The sequence below is a fragment of the Pan troglodytes genome, chromosome 1 (genome assembly GCF_028858775.2).
Source record: "Pan troglodytes isolate AG18354 chromosome 1, NHGRI_mPanTro3-v2.0_pri, whole genome shotgun sequence".
In the NCBI taxonomy this organism is placed as follows: domain Eukaryota; kingdom Metazoa; phylum Chordata; class Mammalia; order Primates; family Hominidae; genus Pan; species Pan troglodytes.
In genome coordinates, this window is record NC_072398.2 from 146,183,872 (window position 1) to 146,197,046 (window position 13,175).

Consider the following 13,175-nt stretch of genomic DNA (forward strand, 5'->3'; position numbering starts at 1 on the left):
AAAACAAAGTATCCAGGACTATTTGCCCCAGGAGGCCAAGAAACCTCTTACAAGAACCTTAAATATTGTTGGTTGCCTCTGGGGGCTGTCCGCACCCTCGGGTAGCTTTGGGGTTGAGGTTTCCAGCGTTAGGTCGGGCTTGGAGTAGAGCCTGCCTCCCACGGGGGTGGTGGGTGTGGGCTGCACTTCCCGCAGCCACTTCAAACAAATCTCTGAGGACAGAGGGGCAGAGGGACTGCGTTCTAATACGGAGCTCCGAGGTATGGCTCCGTGAGGCTTGTGGGTACTAGCGGTCCTTTAGTGGGCGCTTTTCCCTCTCGGGGCCGGCCGACCACCCACCTGGGGACGATCCCAGGCAGGAACGCGTCTGCAAGAGCGCTGCCCTCCCGCGGCTCGCACGGGCCCCTTTGAGCGCAGCTCGCGGCCTTGCAGGTTGGGGACGCTCTCCAGTGGGAACGTCGAACGCACCCGGCGGGGCGGGGCGGGGCGGGGCAGGGAGGGGCCGCTGTCCCTAGGTCCCTCCCTCGCACCGCCAAACTTTCCTTTGGCTCTGGACGCGTCGCAGGGGTCGCTCTAGAGGAGGCGCTCCGCCCGCCCGCCGCGTCCTCCGCTGCTTCTCCGCGCCCGGCTGGAGCCCGGCGCCCGGTCGCCCCGTCGCGCTCGACCCCGAGGGCATGCGGCAGCCGCAGGGGCCCCCGCTCCCGGGCTCGGCGGCGCGGGTGAACGTGAGCGGTGAGTGAGGGTCAGGGCGCAGGGAGGGTACCCCGAGCCGCAGTCACCAGGGCGTGCGTCGTGGGGAGGCCGGGGCGCAGCGGCGCCTGCAGGGTTCTAGCCTGCGGCTTTTCGGGGTTGCCTGGCGTGCAAGCCTGGGCTCCAGACCCACTCCAAACCCCGGGACAAGACTCTCCCGGCGGGTGTATGGCACAACTTGCTCTTTTCCCACCTTTTTCCCCGCTAGGAGCAAAAAGCAATCTAGATGCAAAATCGGCGTTGCGTCCGCTGCTGAGGGCTGGCGGGCTGGGCGCAGAGGCCAGGAGAGCGCCGCACGGGTTGCGTCTGCCTTTGCACACGTGGTTCTTTCCAAACTCAGTCTCATTGCCATCGATGGTGATTAGGAAACTGGGGTTCTCTCGTGAAGCCTAGGGATATAACATTTTTCAGCCTCCAGTTACATCTGGTACTGTGCTGTGTCCGCTGGGGAACAGCTTGAACCATGTGCAGGCTTCTAGAGATTCGGGAACTAATAACTAGCAACACTGTCGGGGTTGTTTGTTCAGGGTATGCCCCCTCACCACCACGAGACAAAAGTGCTTTTGTTCTGTAGCAGAGTTACTTTATTGCTTTCCCTCAACAAGTTGCAGCTACACAAAATTGCTTAGAAATTCCGCACGCATGTAATTTGAGGAGTGACTGTGAATATTGGAAACAATTTAGTCTTATTAAGGTAATCATTAAAATGGCCCTGAAAAGCATTTGTAGGTTAGTTTTTATTTATTTATTTATTTATTTTTGAGACACAGTCTCGCACTATCATCCGGGCTGGAGTGCAGTGGCGCGATCTCGGCTCACTGCAACCTCCGCCTCCCAGGTTCCAGCGATTCTCCTGCCTCAGCCTCCCTAGTAGCTGGGATTGCAGGCGCCCGCCACCACGCTAGGCTAATTTTTTGTATTTTTAGTAGAGACAGGGTTCCACTGTGTTGGCCAGGCTGATCTCGAACGCTTGACCTCGTGATCCACCCTCCTTGGCATCCCAAAGTGCTGGGATTACAGGCGTGAGCCACCGCGCCCGGCCAGGTCAGTTTTTTAAACTGAGTAATTTCCACGAAATGTTTCCCCCGTAATTTGTTATTGTCATTACAACCCTTTTCTTCCTCCTTTTCCTCCGAAAGTAGCATTACCTGGTCTTGAGATGCCGTTTAGAAATAAAGGGCTTTCTCACGGCTCCAACTTAGTCTGTATCAGAGAATAAAGTAAATGTCAATTACAGACAATCAATCTCCTCTTTACAAATTCCATGTACCGCACAACGTTTCATTAATGCATGGACTTTTGTATTGCTGAGAAGAGTTGCTGGATTTTCCATTGATCCATCAACAGTTGCTAACCCTGCTTTCCATGGGCAGTGGATCTGATATTTAGTGGCCTGAGTCCAGTAAACAGAGTTTTCCTCTTTTTGGGACAGAAGCGATACGGTTAGAAACACACACCTTGGCTCTATTAACCCCAGGCTTGTCTAAACAAACTGGACTGTTCTAAAAAGACGAGCGAGCAAACCCTGCCAGTCAGAGTTGTGTACTTGAGATAAGCTTCCAGAGTTGTCTCTTGTGCCTTGAGACAGCAAGGACCTAGTTATCCTGTGGAGATCTGGACGTCTAACCATTTGGACAACACTTACATTGATTGTAACTATCATATAACTAGGAAAATAGGTCATTTTGGCAAAAATTTTTTGTCTTTAGAATTCGAAACTTTGAGCTTTTGATTTAATTACATATGACACTCCTCTTGTCTAAACCTTTCAAATGCATTTATCAACTACCACTCCTTTTTTTTTTTTTTTATCAGATCAGACCTATTTTAGATATCTTGCTGTTCTGCAAGATATTTGTTAGAACAGGCCTGCATATGTTTTCTATGAATGGAGACTGAATTTAAAACATTAAAGTATGAGATTGTTTTTCATGTGTGTTCACCGGAATCTGTTTAAGAAACTACAGCATGTTAACTCTCCATCTCATTTTTCAGAAACACACGTGCACAGTGGAAGAAATGCACACACAGCATTGTAGCCAGGCAGCACCCAGACACACACTCTCAACATCACTTGTACACACATGCCTAAGGCTGGCTGCTTCTCCCCGAAGTTTCTCAGCCTGCTGCTGAGGAGCAGCAGTGCGTGATAACTTAAGACCAGCCCTCTTATTTCTTTGGGCTGGGGCAAGGGGAATCACTATAACTCAAATGGGAATTACTGTGACTCAGATTACCCATTAGCCATTCTCCTTGGAATATACATTAGTTCAAATGCTTTCTGGCCTGTGATTATACCCAATAGAGTGGTTAAGTCTGTTTGCAGGATTCTAGATGGCAGAGACCAGGCCCAAGGCATTATTAATGCAGTATAAATGGAAGACCAAGGCTTTGCAGTCAGACCAGCTTTTGTTCCAGTCCAAGCTTTGTGACCTTGGGCACATAGCTTCACCTCTCTAAGTCTTAATTTCCTCATCTGTAAAAATGAAGATTATATCCATCTCCCAAGATTAAAAGAGAAAGCACTGAGCATGGTCTCTCTCATACAGGAAGTACTCCTTAAATGCTGGTTGCCGTCTTTTCCTCCTAGATAAAAATTTAAGTATTGGCACTTGTGTAAACATGGGTGCAAATGTATATTCTGGTAAAAGTGCAAAGATTTCTAAGCCTTAGATGACTTAGAGATGTTATACACACTTTTCTTACTTGCTTTCTCTTTTCCTGGCCATGGGCCTTTTGTTCCTCCCTTTGTCATTCCTCCTGCAGGTACTGAGCCTCCCCCTTTCCAGCCTTGATGATCCTTTGTTCCTCATCCTGGATTCTGTATTTGTGGAGGAGTCACCCGGAACTCAGTCCTACTGTGGATGGCAGAGGTGGTGGTGGGGCTGGGGAGCTATCTGCATAAGTGCAGAGACTTTGTGCTTTTACAAACAGTGGACTAGAGGTACTTGGAGCACAGGGTTCTGTCTTTGAATCCTAGTCCCACTTTTGTGAGTTCTTGTGACCCTGAATAGATTGTCATGTTTAAGTTTTTTGCATTTATATAGTGGGGATAATAATTACTTTTCTACCTGTCTGCATGGATTGTTGATGGGTTCCATTAACTTATGTATGTGAAAGAGCTTTGTACCCTGTGAAGAGCGTATAAACATTGGAATTAAAGAGGCAGGACATCCAGATGTGGGCCACCCCAGGCAGGCCCACTCAGCTCTGGCTATTGGGGGTTGGCAGTATCTCCACAAGCATGTTTTGAGTGCTAAGAGGGCACTGCTGCAGTTCTTCCATATTCCTCTCTCCCGTCCTCTGACATCATACTGGACTTCGAGGAAGAAATAGCATCAAAGGTTGAGAAACTGCTCTGTGGGGAATATGAGAGGAAGTTAAATTTCAGGACTGAGGTTACCCAACACTACATGATTGAAGGCATAGGGCAAAGTTCCAAAGAAGCTTTAATTTCGTGTTGGAATTACCTGTACTGTCTGTGCATCTCAGTTCTTAGTGGACAAACACAAACAGCTGGCCACCCATCCCACAGGTCAGGAGGAGGGTGCTGATGGCAATGTTGGACAATGTATTGGGTCCACCTATACCATCCTCACTCCCCTGTGCCTTCTTGCTGACTTGGGTCTCTAGTTTACTCTGCAAAGTTCTAAACTGACTGAAGGCATTGCCCCCCACCCCCAAATTAAGCTAATTACTTAATTCAGTCTGAAAGATATTTGTTGCTCTCTACCTGTCCTGGCAAGCCAACTGGGGGGCGGGGGAGGGGATTTAGTACCATTGAGAGGAAGGTTCTGACATCCTGGGTTATACCCACCCCTCTCTTCATCACCCCCAGTCTTATGTCCTCCTCTTTATTCCTCTTCCTTGGCTGGCCTCTTGTCCTATCTATCTACAACCTTGAACTCCTCCCTTGCCCATGACCCCTGATACTGCCCTACTCCCATGATTCTGTCACCCCTCCTCAGATGTGAATCATTTGTACACCTCAGGCTGGGCCAGACTGGGTGTCACTGTGGAAAGCAACCTGCCCAGCACAGCCTGCTCCACCCCTTCCTGAGGATGTTCATCAACCCCTCTAATTACTCATCAGCTAGTCCTGTGTCTACATTGTTCCCTGGGACATTAAGCTGGAGCTTCTACTAGCCCTGGCCTTGACTCACCCATGTGCAGATTGACCAGTTATCAAGGGATGGCTTGGCAGGTGGCGGGGCTGGGTTAGAGGGCACATTAGCCCCTCCATAAGTGCACTAGTTGGTCCAAAGGCCTTCCAAGCAAACATGCGGTCTAAATAAAAGCAGTGTATTTGCTTTATAAATGCAGCTTTAAGGCAAGCCCCTGGTCTCCCCTTTTAAGCCAAGCTATCCCGAAGCACATCCTCTGTAGAAATTCTGGAGCTGCCCCCAGACAGACTCAGACCATGTAATTCAAAGATAGGCAGCGGAGTCTATCAGCAGCATTCACTCCCTAAGGAGGTAGAAAGCCAGAGTTAAGACTCAAAGCCATTGGCAGTGACTAGTTATAGAAAACCAAAGCAAGGGATCAAGTATAGAATTTATTGGGAGCACATCAGTGAATCATTTACCTCCTGCCCTGTTTGATTTTTAGTAAGTCAGTTCTTCGAATGGGGGTAAGGAAGGCCTTTCTCTGGACAAAAACTATCACATGGGTCTGGTGAAGAGAAAATAAGTAGTATAATCTTTTTCTATGTCTCCATGGCATTAGGTTTGAAATCTCAATTTCTCCCTCTCTCTCCCTCCCTCCTTCTCTCTGTCTCTGCTTCTCTGTGTGTGTGTATGTGTATATATATATATATATATATAAAATATACATCATCAGTCTTTATTCTGAGAGGAAGTCGTAGACATTATTCTCCATCACTCTTGAAAACACTCCAGCATAAAAAAAAAGCAAGCACTCTGTCCTCCTATATAACCAGCGTACACCCATCAAATCAGGAAATGGACATTGATACAAAACACTATCATCCAATCCACAGGGCCCATTCCTGTTTCGTCAGTTATCCCCCAAATGTCTCTTCTACCTGTCTGATCTAGGATTCCTGTTACATTTAGTTACCATGTCTCTTCTGGAACGGTTCCTCAGACTTTCCCTGTTCCTAAAGTGTTTGCAGTTGTATAGGTCCTACATGCTGTAGGATGACTCCCAACCTGGGTGTATTGGGTATTTCTTCACAGCCTGACTGAGGTCATGCATTCTTGGCAGGAATCCTTCAGAAATGAAACTCAGCTCTTCTTAGCTTCTTACAACAGAAGGCACATGGTGCCAACCCATCCCACTGCTGGGATATTGACCTCAATCACCTGGTTATGTTGGTGTTTGCCAGATTTCTTCACCTTAAATTCGCCATTTTTCCTTCGTTTCCCTTTGTTTCCCCAAAGGTGTTTGAAAACACCTTTGTACTAGTGTTTGTGGGGAAGTATTCTAGGGTTATGCAAATAGCCTGTTCCTCATTAAACCTGTACCTACAGAAACTACCATTTATTGATGACGTCTGCCTGAATCAGCCACCTCTATGAATGTTGCCAAATGGTGATTCTTTTTTTTTTTTTTTTTAAGACAAGGTCTCACTCTGTTGCCCATGCTGGAGTGCAGTGGCATGATCTTGGCTCACTGCAGCCTCAACCTCCTGGGCTGAAGTGATCCTCCTGCCTCAGCCCCCCAAGTTGCTGGAACTACAAGTGCACACTACCACACCTGGCTTTTTTTTTTTTTTTTTTGTATTTTTTGTAGAGATGGAGTTGGTTTCACCATGGTGCCCAAGCTGGTCTCGAAATCCTGAGCTCAAGTGATCCACCTGCCTTGGCCTCCCAAAGTGCTGGGATTACAGGCATGAGCCCCTGCACCCAGCCTCAAGTGATGATTCTTTATCACCGTCACTCTTTCTACATTTGTTAGTTGGCATTCTACTATAAAGAAGAACTTTATTTTTCTGTTATGTTTTTACTAAGAACTGTTCATGGATTCCTTATGTATTCAATAAGTTGAAGTCTCATGATTGTTTTTTATTTTAATGCTCAAATTGTGCTCAATTTGGCCAATGGGGACCCCTTGGAGCTGCCTCCTGTGTCCTTTTAACACATCCCTATTATTCATTGAGCATTTCTTTATTTTCTGGCTCCACCAGATCATCTGGACTCATCTTCTACTTTCCTTGACCTAGTTAGGCCTCCCTTTTAGTAGAGAATGGTACTTTTGTCTTATTTATATTTTATATATTTAAGGCATACAATATGATATTTTCATGTATTTATCTTGATAAACATAGATGTAATGAAGTAATTACTACAGTCAAGCAAATTGACATGCCCATCATAGTTACCTTTCTTGTGTTTGTGATAAGAGTACCTAAAATCTACTCTCTTGGCAAATTAGCAGAATACAATATTTATTAATTTTAATTTTTTTAGAGACAGGGTCTTGCTCTGTACTACAGGCTGGAGTGCAGTGGCGTGATCATAGTTCACTGCAGCCTCTAACTCCTAGGTTTGAGCAGTCCTCCTACCTCAGCCTCCCAAGTAGCTAGGACTCCAGGTGCTCACCACCATTCCCGGCTAATTAAAAAAATATTTTTTAGAGGAGGGGTCTTGCTGTGTTGCCCAGGCTGGCCTCCAACTCCAGCCTTGAATCATCCTCCTGCCTTGGCATCCCAGGTGCTGGGATTACAGGTGTGAGCTACCATGCTCAGCCTCAATACAGTATTAGTAACTGTAGTCCTTGTGTTGTACATTAGTGGAAACAGGGAAAAACAGAAGATGTAGATTAAAAGGTACGAAGTTGCAGTTATGTAGGATGAATAAGTCTTGAGATCTAATATACAATATGAGAATTGTATTTAGACACCAATACATAGGAGGTTGATGTGCCCATTGTTACTGGGGTATTATTGCTTCTAGATCTCTCAGAGGACAGAGCTAGGAAATATATGTGTATATGTGTACACACATTTATAAATTTTTCTATATTGGGCTGTGTATTATAAAATCATGATTCATACTTATACCTACAATTTCAATCTAACACCCAAAGAGCTTTCTGTTCTTCCCCCTTTATATGTTTGTACATATCTTCTCTGGCAGTTAGAAAACCTGACTCTCATTATCTTCAATATTTTTGCTTATTTGCATAAAGTAACCAGTCTTACAAATGTGAAGGTCATCCTGCCTCCTCTGTGTCCACCACCTTTGCCACTGCCTCTTGTCCTCGGCTGCCAGGCCTGCTAGCCTGTGTCTCTATGTAGCTTAATCATCAGTCTCCAGTCCCTCTAGCTCACAGCTCTTCCCAGCCATAGCTCATGCCTCTATGTACCTCCCCAAACTCCCCAGCCTCACGTTGCATTCCCAGCTACATGCTGATTGCTGTGTTCTGGGGAAGGAAGAAAAGAGAAGGGAAAGGAAGAAAGAAGATAGGAATGGAAGGAAAGCAAAGAGGAATAGTGTATATATTTTAAAGTCTCATTAGACATTGCCAAATTGCCTTCCCCCAAAGTTCTATCAGTTTACATTCTCACCAACATGTTATGAGGGTACTATTTTCCCCACATTCTTGCCAACACTTGTTGGCAAGTAATAGCCGCTTGTTTAAATGTTATCAATCTGATAGCACTCCAGTTTTAGCTCTATTACAGCTCTGCCACACTTAACCCTGTATTATATGTCTCATCTCACCCTCTAGGTCAGGATTTCTCAACCTTAGCACCACTGACATTTTGGACTGGATACTTCTCTGTTGTGGAGAGCTGGCCTGTGCATTGTAGCGTGTGCAGCAGCATTCCTGGCCTCTGCCCAGTAGATGCCAATAGTACCCCCCTCCCCCAAGTCATGACTGATGCAGATGTCTCCAGATATTGCTAGGAATCCCTGGGAGGAGGAGAGGATTGGCCCTGGCTGCTCTAGATAATGAGTTTCCTGGGGGAATTTTGCATCTTTACACATGTCTTCATGCACTTCTGTCTTTGACTTACATATGCTGAACAGTGAGAGAACGTTAGCTGGACAGGGATGAGAGGAATAAAAGGTTAGGTGGGATCCACTACAACAGGACCAGTGGAACTTGTTCACTGCAAGTATGCAACTTTCCACAAATGCAAATTCCAGGAACATCCAACAGAGGGAAGTGAAGAGGAATGTCAGCAAGGTTAACTTTCCATGGATTGCTACCAGGTTATTACTTGTCTTTCTGAGTTCATTTTTGCCCCAGTTTCGTACAGACAGACAATGAGGTCTGTGGCCTATTTCAGCTGATATACTCTGTTTTGTTGATGGGGAAAGTAAAATGCTTTAGGAGAAGGTGTTAACGTCATTTAACATTGTAGAGGTAAACTGAGTTTCTTCTGAGCTTTCTCTGAAACAGGCAAACTGACTAATGGTTGCTAATTTCTATGATGCATTTAGAGTTTTACTGTGATATTTTCATTTGATTATATGGATTTTCCTCCATAAACTCTTACCAAAAATTCTAAGGAGAGATGTGCTTCAAGATTTTTATTGACATTTACCACAATCATTATGTTAGAAATGCAAAATGCTTGTTCCCCGGTGCCACAAAGAAATAGCGCTTGAACATAAATTTAATTCTCTCAGCAAGGCAATTTTTACTTTCTGCGGAAAGGGTATACTCACCAGCAGTCTTGCCACGAGAGTACACCGAACAAAGGAAAAGCAGACATATTTATCCCTTACACATTTGGGTTGTCCTCACTGCTGTGTCCTGCATCCATTGGCTGGAGCCGAACCTCACAGTCTAAACTGATACCCGATTTGCTAAGAGCCTAAAACTTTTTTAGATAGGTAAAGGCAAGGGAGAACAAAGGAAAAGTGGAAGTTGCTTATGAAAAATTTAAAGAAGTAATAACATTTCCAAATAAGAAAGGGGCATAGGCTGTGAGCTGGAACATGCCTGTGAGCATGTCCAACAGCTACATAGGATAGGGCTTAACAAAGAGTTATTAGCACAAAGCAAGGAGGCTTGAAGAAAAATTTTAAAAGAAACTATTATTTCTAACATTTATGATTTATTATTTAACAAGAAGGGAAACTTTGAAGAGGAAACTTTTTACTTTCTGCAATTATATTTCTTCTAGATTCAGTAAATGTTTGCAAAAGGCATTAATGTCATTATGGAGAACAAATCTATGTCTTTCATTTCTCTGGGGGTCAGGTGGCAGAGACTGCTTCCAAAAAGAGGCTCCAGTGGTCAGTATTGTTTAAAAAAAAAAAAAAAAAGCCCTGGGCCAGAAGGATGAGGGCTGGTCAGGGTGAATCAGTCCCCAATTTCTACATTTCTTCTCTGTAAACTGGAGAATGCTGCACTGCCCATCTCACTGTGGGATCAAATGGGGAAAGAGATGTAAACTTTGAAATTTGTTCACTAGTATATCAGTGAATGTGTTTTGGTGGATTACTCCAAGATCCTGAAGGAGTGGTTTAGAGGAAGTGTGGTAACATAGTAAGAATGTTAAACATTAGGTTTTCAACCCAGCTGGCTAAACCCCTCTTTCCTGATTGTACACATTCATCTGGGACTCTGGGACTAAAAGGTAATGAAAAACACCAGCTAGTGACTCTGACTAGAGTGGTAGAGGAGAGAAGGCTTTGGCTTTAGGGTGTTATTGTGGTGACCCACCCAGTGTGAGGGAAAGGATCCTTCCTTTGGTCTCCTCTTCCCAATATTCTCTGTTGGGGTCCCTTTTCCCCAGCCTTTTGGGAACAAGCTCACCCTGGAGCTCAGTGGACTTTCTCTGACTCCTCTAGACCTTGGAGTGGACTGGGGCTTTACATTTGCTACGTCATTCACTTTGTCCCACTAACCTGACAAGTTAGATCTTATCTCCCTTTTACAAAAAAGGAAATCAAGGCTCCATTTCTCAGATCCCACTGATAATAACAATAATTAAATTAGAACTGTTTGTTAGGGGCTAGTCTAAGCACCTTTAAATCGCCTAACAGCCTTAGGAGGAAGTTACCTTTATTATCCCCGTTTTGTAGATGAGGAAATTAAGATAGAGAAGATAACTAACTTGTTGGTAAGCAAGGCTTTAAACTCAGTCTGGCTATCTCCAGGGCCATGCCCTTTTGCATGTGAATATCTATTTTTTTCTAGCACCATTTTTTTTTATTATTATACTTTAAGTTCTAGGGTACATGTGCACAACGTGCAGGTTTGTTACATATGTATAGCACCATTTGTTGAAGAGACTATCTTTTCTCCATTGTGAATTCTTGGCACCCTTGTCAAAGATCCGTTGATTATGTATGTGTGGGTTTATTTTTGGGCTCTCTAGTCTTTTCCATTGGTCTATATGTTGGACTTTATGCCAGTACCATACTACCATACATAGCTTTGTAGTATGTTTTAAAATCAGGAAATGTGAGGCCTCCAGCTTTGTTCTTCTTTCTTATGATTGTTTTAGCTATTCAGGGTCCTTTGTAGTTCCAGATGAATTTTAGGATTTTTTAATATTTCTGTAAAAAATGCCATTCAGATTTTTATAGGGATTGCATTGAATCTATAGATTGCTTTGGGTAGTATGGACATTTTCACAGTATTAAGTCTTCTGATTCATGAACATGAAATGTATTTACCTCTATTTGTGTCTTTAAAAATTTCCTTATCAGTGTTTTATAGTTTTCAGTGTATAAGTCTTTTGCCTTTCTGATTAAGTTTATTTCTCAGGGTTTTATTCTTTTTAATGCTATTGTGAATTTAATTGTTTTCATAATTTCCTTTTTTGGATTGTTTGTTGTTAGTGCATAGAAATAAATGCAACCGATTTTTGTATGTGCATTTTGTATCCTGCAACTTTACTGAATTAGTTTATTAGTTCTAATGGGTGTTTTGGTGGCATCTTTGGTGATTTCTTCATATAAGATCATGTTGTTGATGAACGGAGATAATTTTACTTCTTTGTTTCCAATCTGTATGGCTTTTATTTATTTTTCTTGCCTAATTGCTGTGGCTGGGACTTCCAATACTATGTCGAATAGCAGTGATAAGAGTGGGCATCCTTGCTTTGTTCCTCATCTTGGAGCAAAAGCTTTCAGTTTTTCACCATTGAGTATGATGTTAGCTGTGGGGGCCATGCTCTTTAAATACTCGGCTCACCTGCTTATCTGCTAATGTTTGGACCTAAATCCTGTGTTCTTCTGCTGTACTGCATTGCCTCTCTTCTCCTCTCCCTCCTCTTCCCCCTTTCCAATCCTGCCTCCCTGCTTTGTTTCAAGCTACAGCAGAGTGAATGTGGTACTGTCTTAAGCTTAGTCACTGCAGCACTGAGCCCATACTCAGGCAGGGGGACATTCTTTCTTGGACTGTAGTTATTTTAGTGTAGTTACAGGATGATTTTGTCACCATTCCTTGTTAAATTGAGGTGTTAGAGCATGAACAGTTAATCTCCCAGAATGCCAGTTGTATGTTTCACCAAACTTTTTAGAAATTTTGAGTTATCGAACCTTCTTGGGAAGTGCTGTCTGCCATTTATTGAGTGCATCCTGTGTACTAAGCATTTCCTTAAGCACTATAGAAATAATTGCTTTAATTTAGTCCATCCAACAATCCTACACAGTTGTCATGATTATGCCAGTTTTAGAGAAGGAAAAGGTTCTGGCCAGATCAGCAGTGTGCCAGGTGAGAGCCACTGCTAAAAGTGATGCGCCTGCATCTGACCCAGGTCCAGCTGATTCTGAAGCTTCCCCTCCCCTTCCCTCCCCTCACCGTCCTGCCCCTACCGTGCCTCACAACCTGCCATGCTTTCCTTCAGCGTGCAGGTGACCCCAGAACTCCACAGGTCTGGCTGTCCCTTCTCTAACCTCTGTTTTAAATACTCACTCTAAAATGTCCTTTCTGTTCTTTGTTCTGACAAACATCCACTATTCAGTGGACAAGTAGAAACAAGAAAACCACCATAAAACTTCCCATTCAGAAGAATTGAAGACAAGTAACAGGGGCCTAAAAATGATGAAACCCTGCTGGGCAGGAATTATTAAGACCTCCCTGCCCTGGCAGTGGAGTCAGTTCCATGGTTGGTCCATGCTTCCCCTCTCTGGGTGGGGCCTCCCAGAAGCCTTGACTTTGTCTTTGTCCCCTGGGAAGTCCTTCCTTCTTCTGTACCCTCTGTGGCCACATTTGAAGGGTGTGGAAAGTGTGTACTCCTTGGGGGAGAATGAACGTGGGCCCTTCTGGGCCAAACTGTGGCTTCCCTGGCACTACAATTCCTTATAAACTTGATAGACTTCTAGTCAGTTCCACAGGTCAGTTACCACATCCAAATCCCACTCTGGGTCAAGCTCTTAAGCATGACTTATTTTCCAGCTTGCATGCTTGGCTCATCTCTCTGCCTCTCTTCAGTAGTGTGTACTCTGAGGTCCTCTGCAGCGTGGACTTGGATGGGAAGATGCACCCATACT

At 44.4% G+C, this 13,175-nt stretch overlaps 1 protein-coding gene across 1 annotated transcript in view; it reads left to right on the forward strand.

Moving 5' to 3' along the window:
- Positions 1-500: 500 nt before the first annotated feature.
- The window catches only part of LPAR3 (lysophosphatidic acid receptor 3), an 81,575-nt gene continuing 68,900 nt past the window's right edge, over positions 501-13,175 (forward strand). Inside the window, exon 1 of the mRNA XM_001139887.7 lies at positions 501-732. The gene's annotated coding sequence lies outside the window, so the exon portion shown is untranslated. The remainder of the gene's footprint in view (positions 733-13,175) is intronic.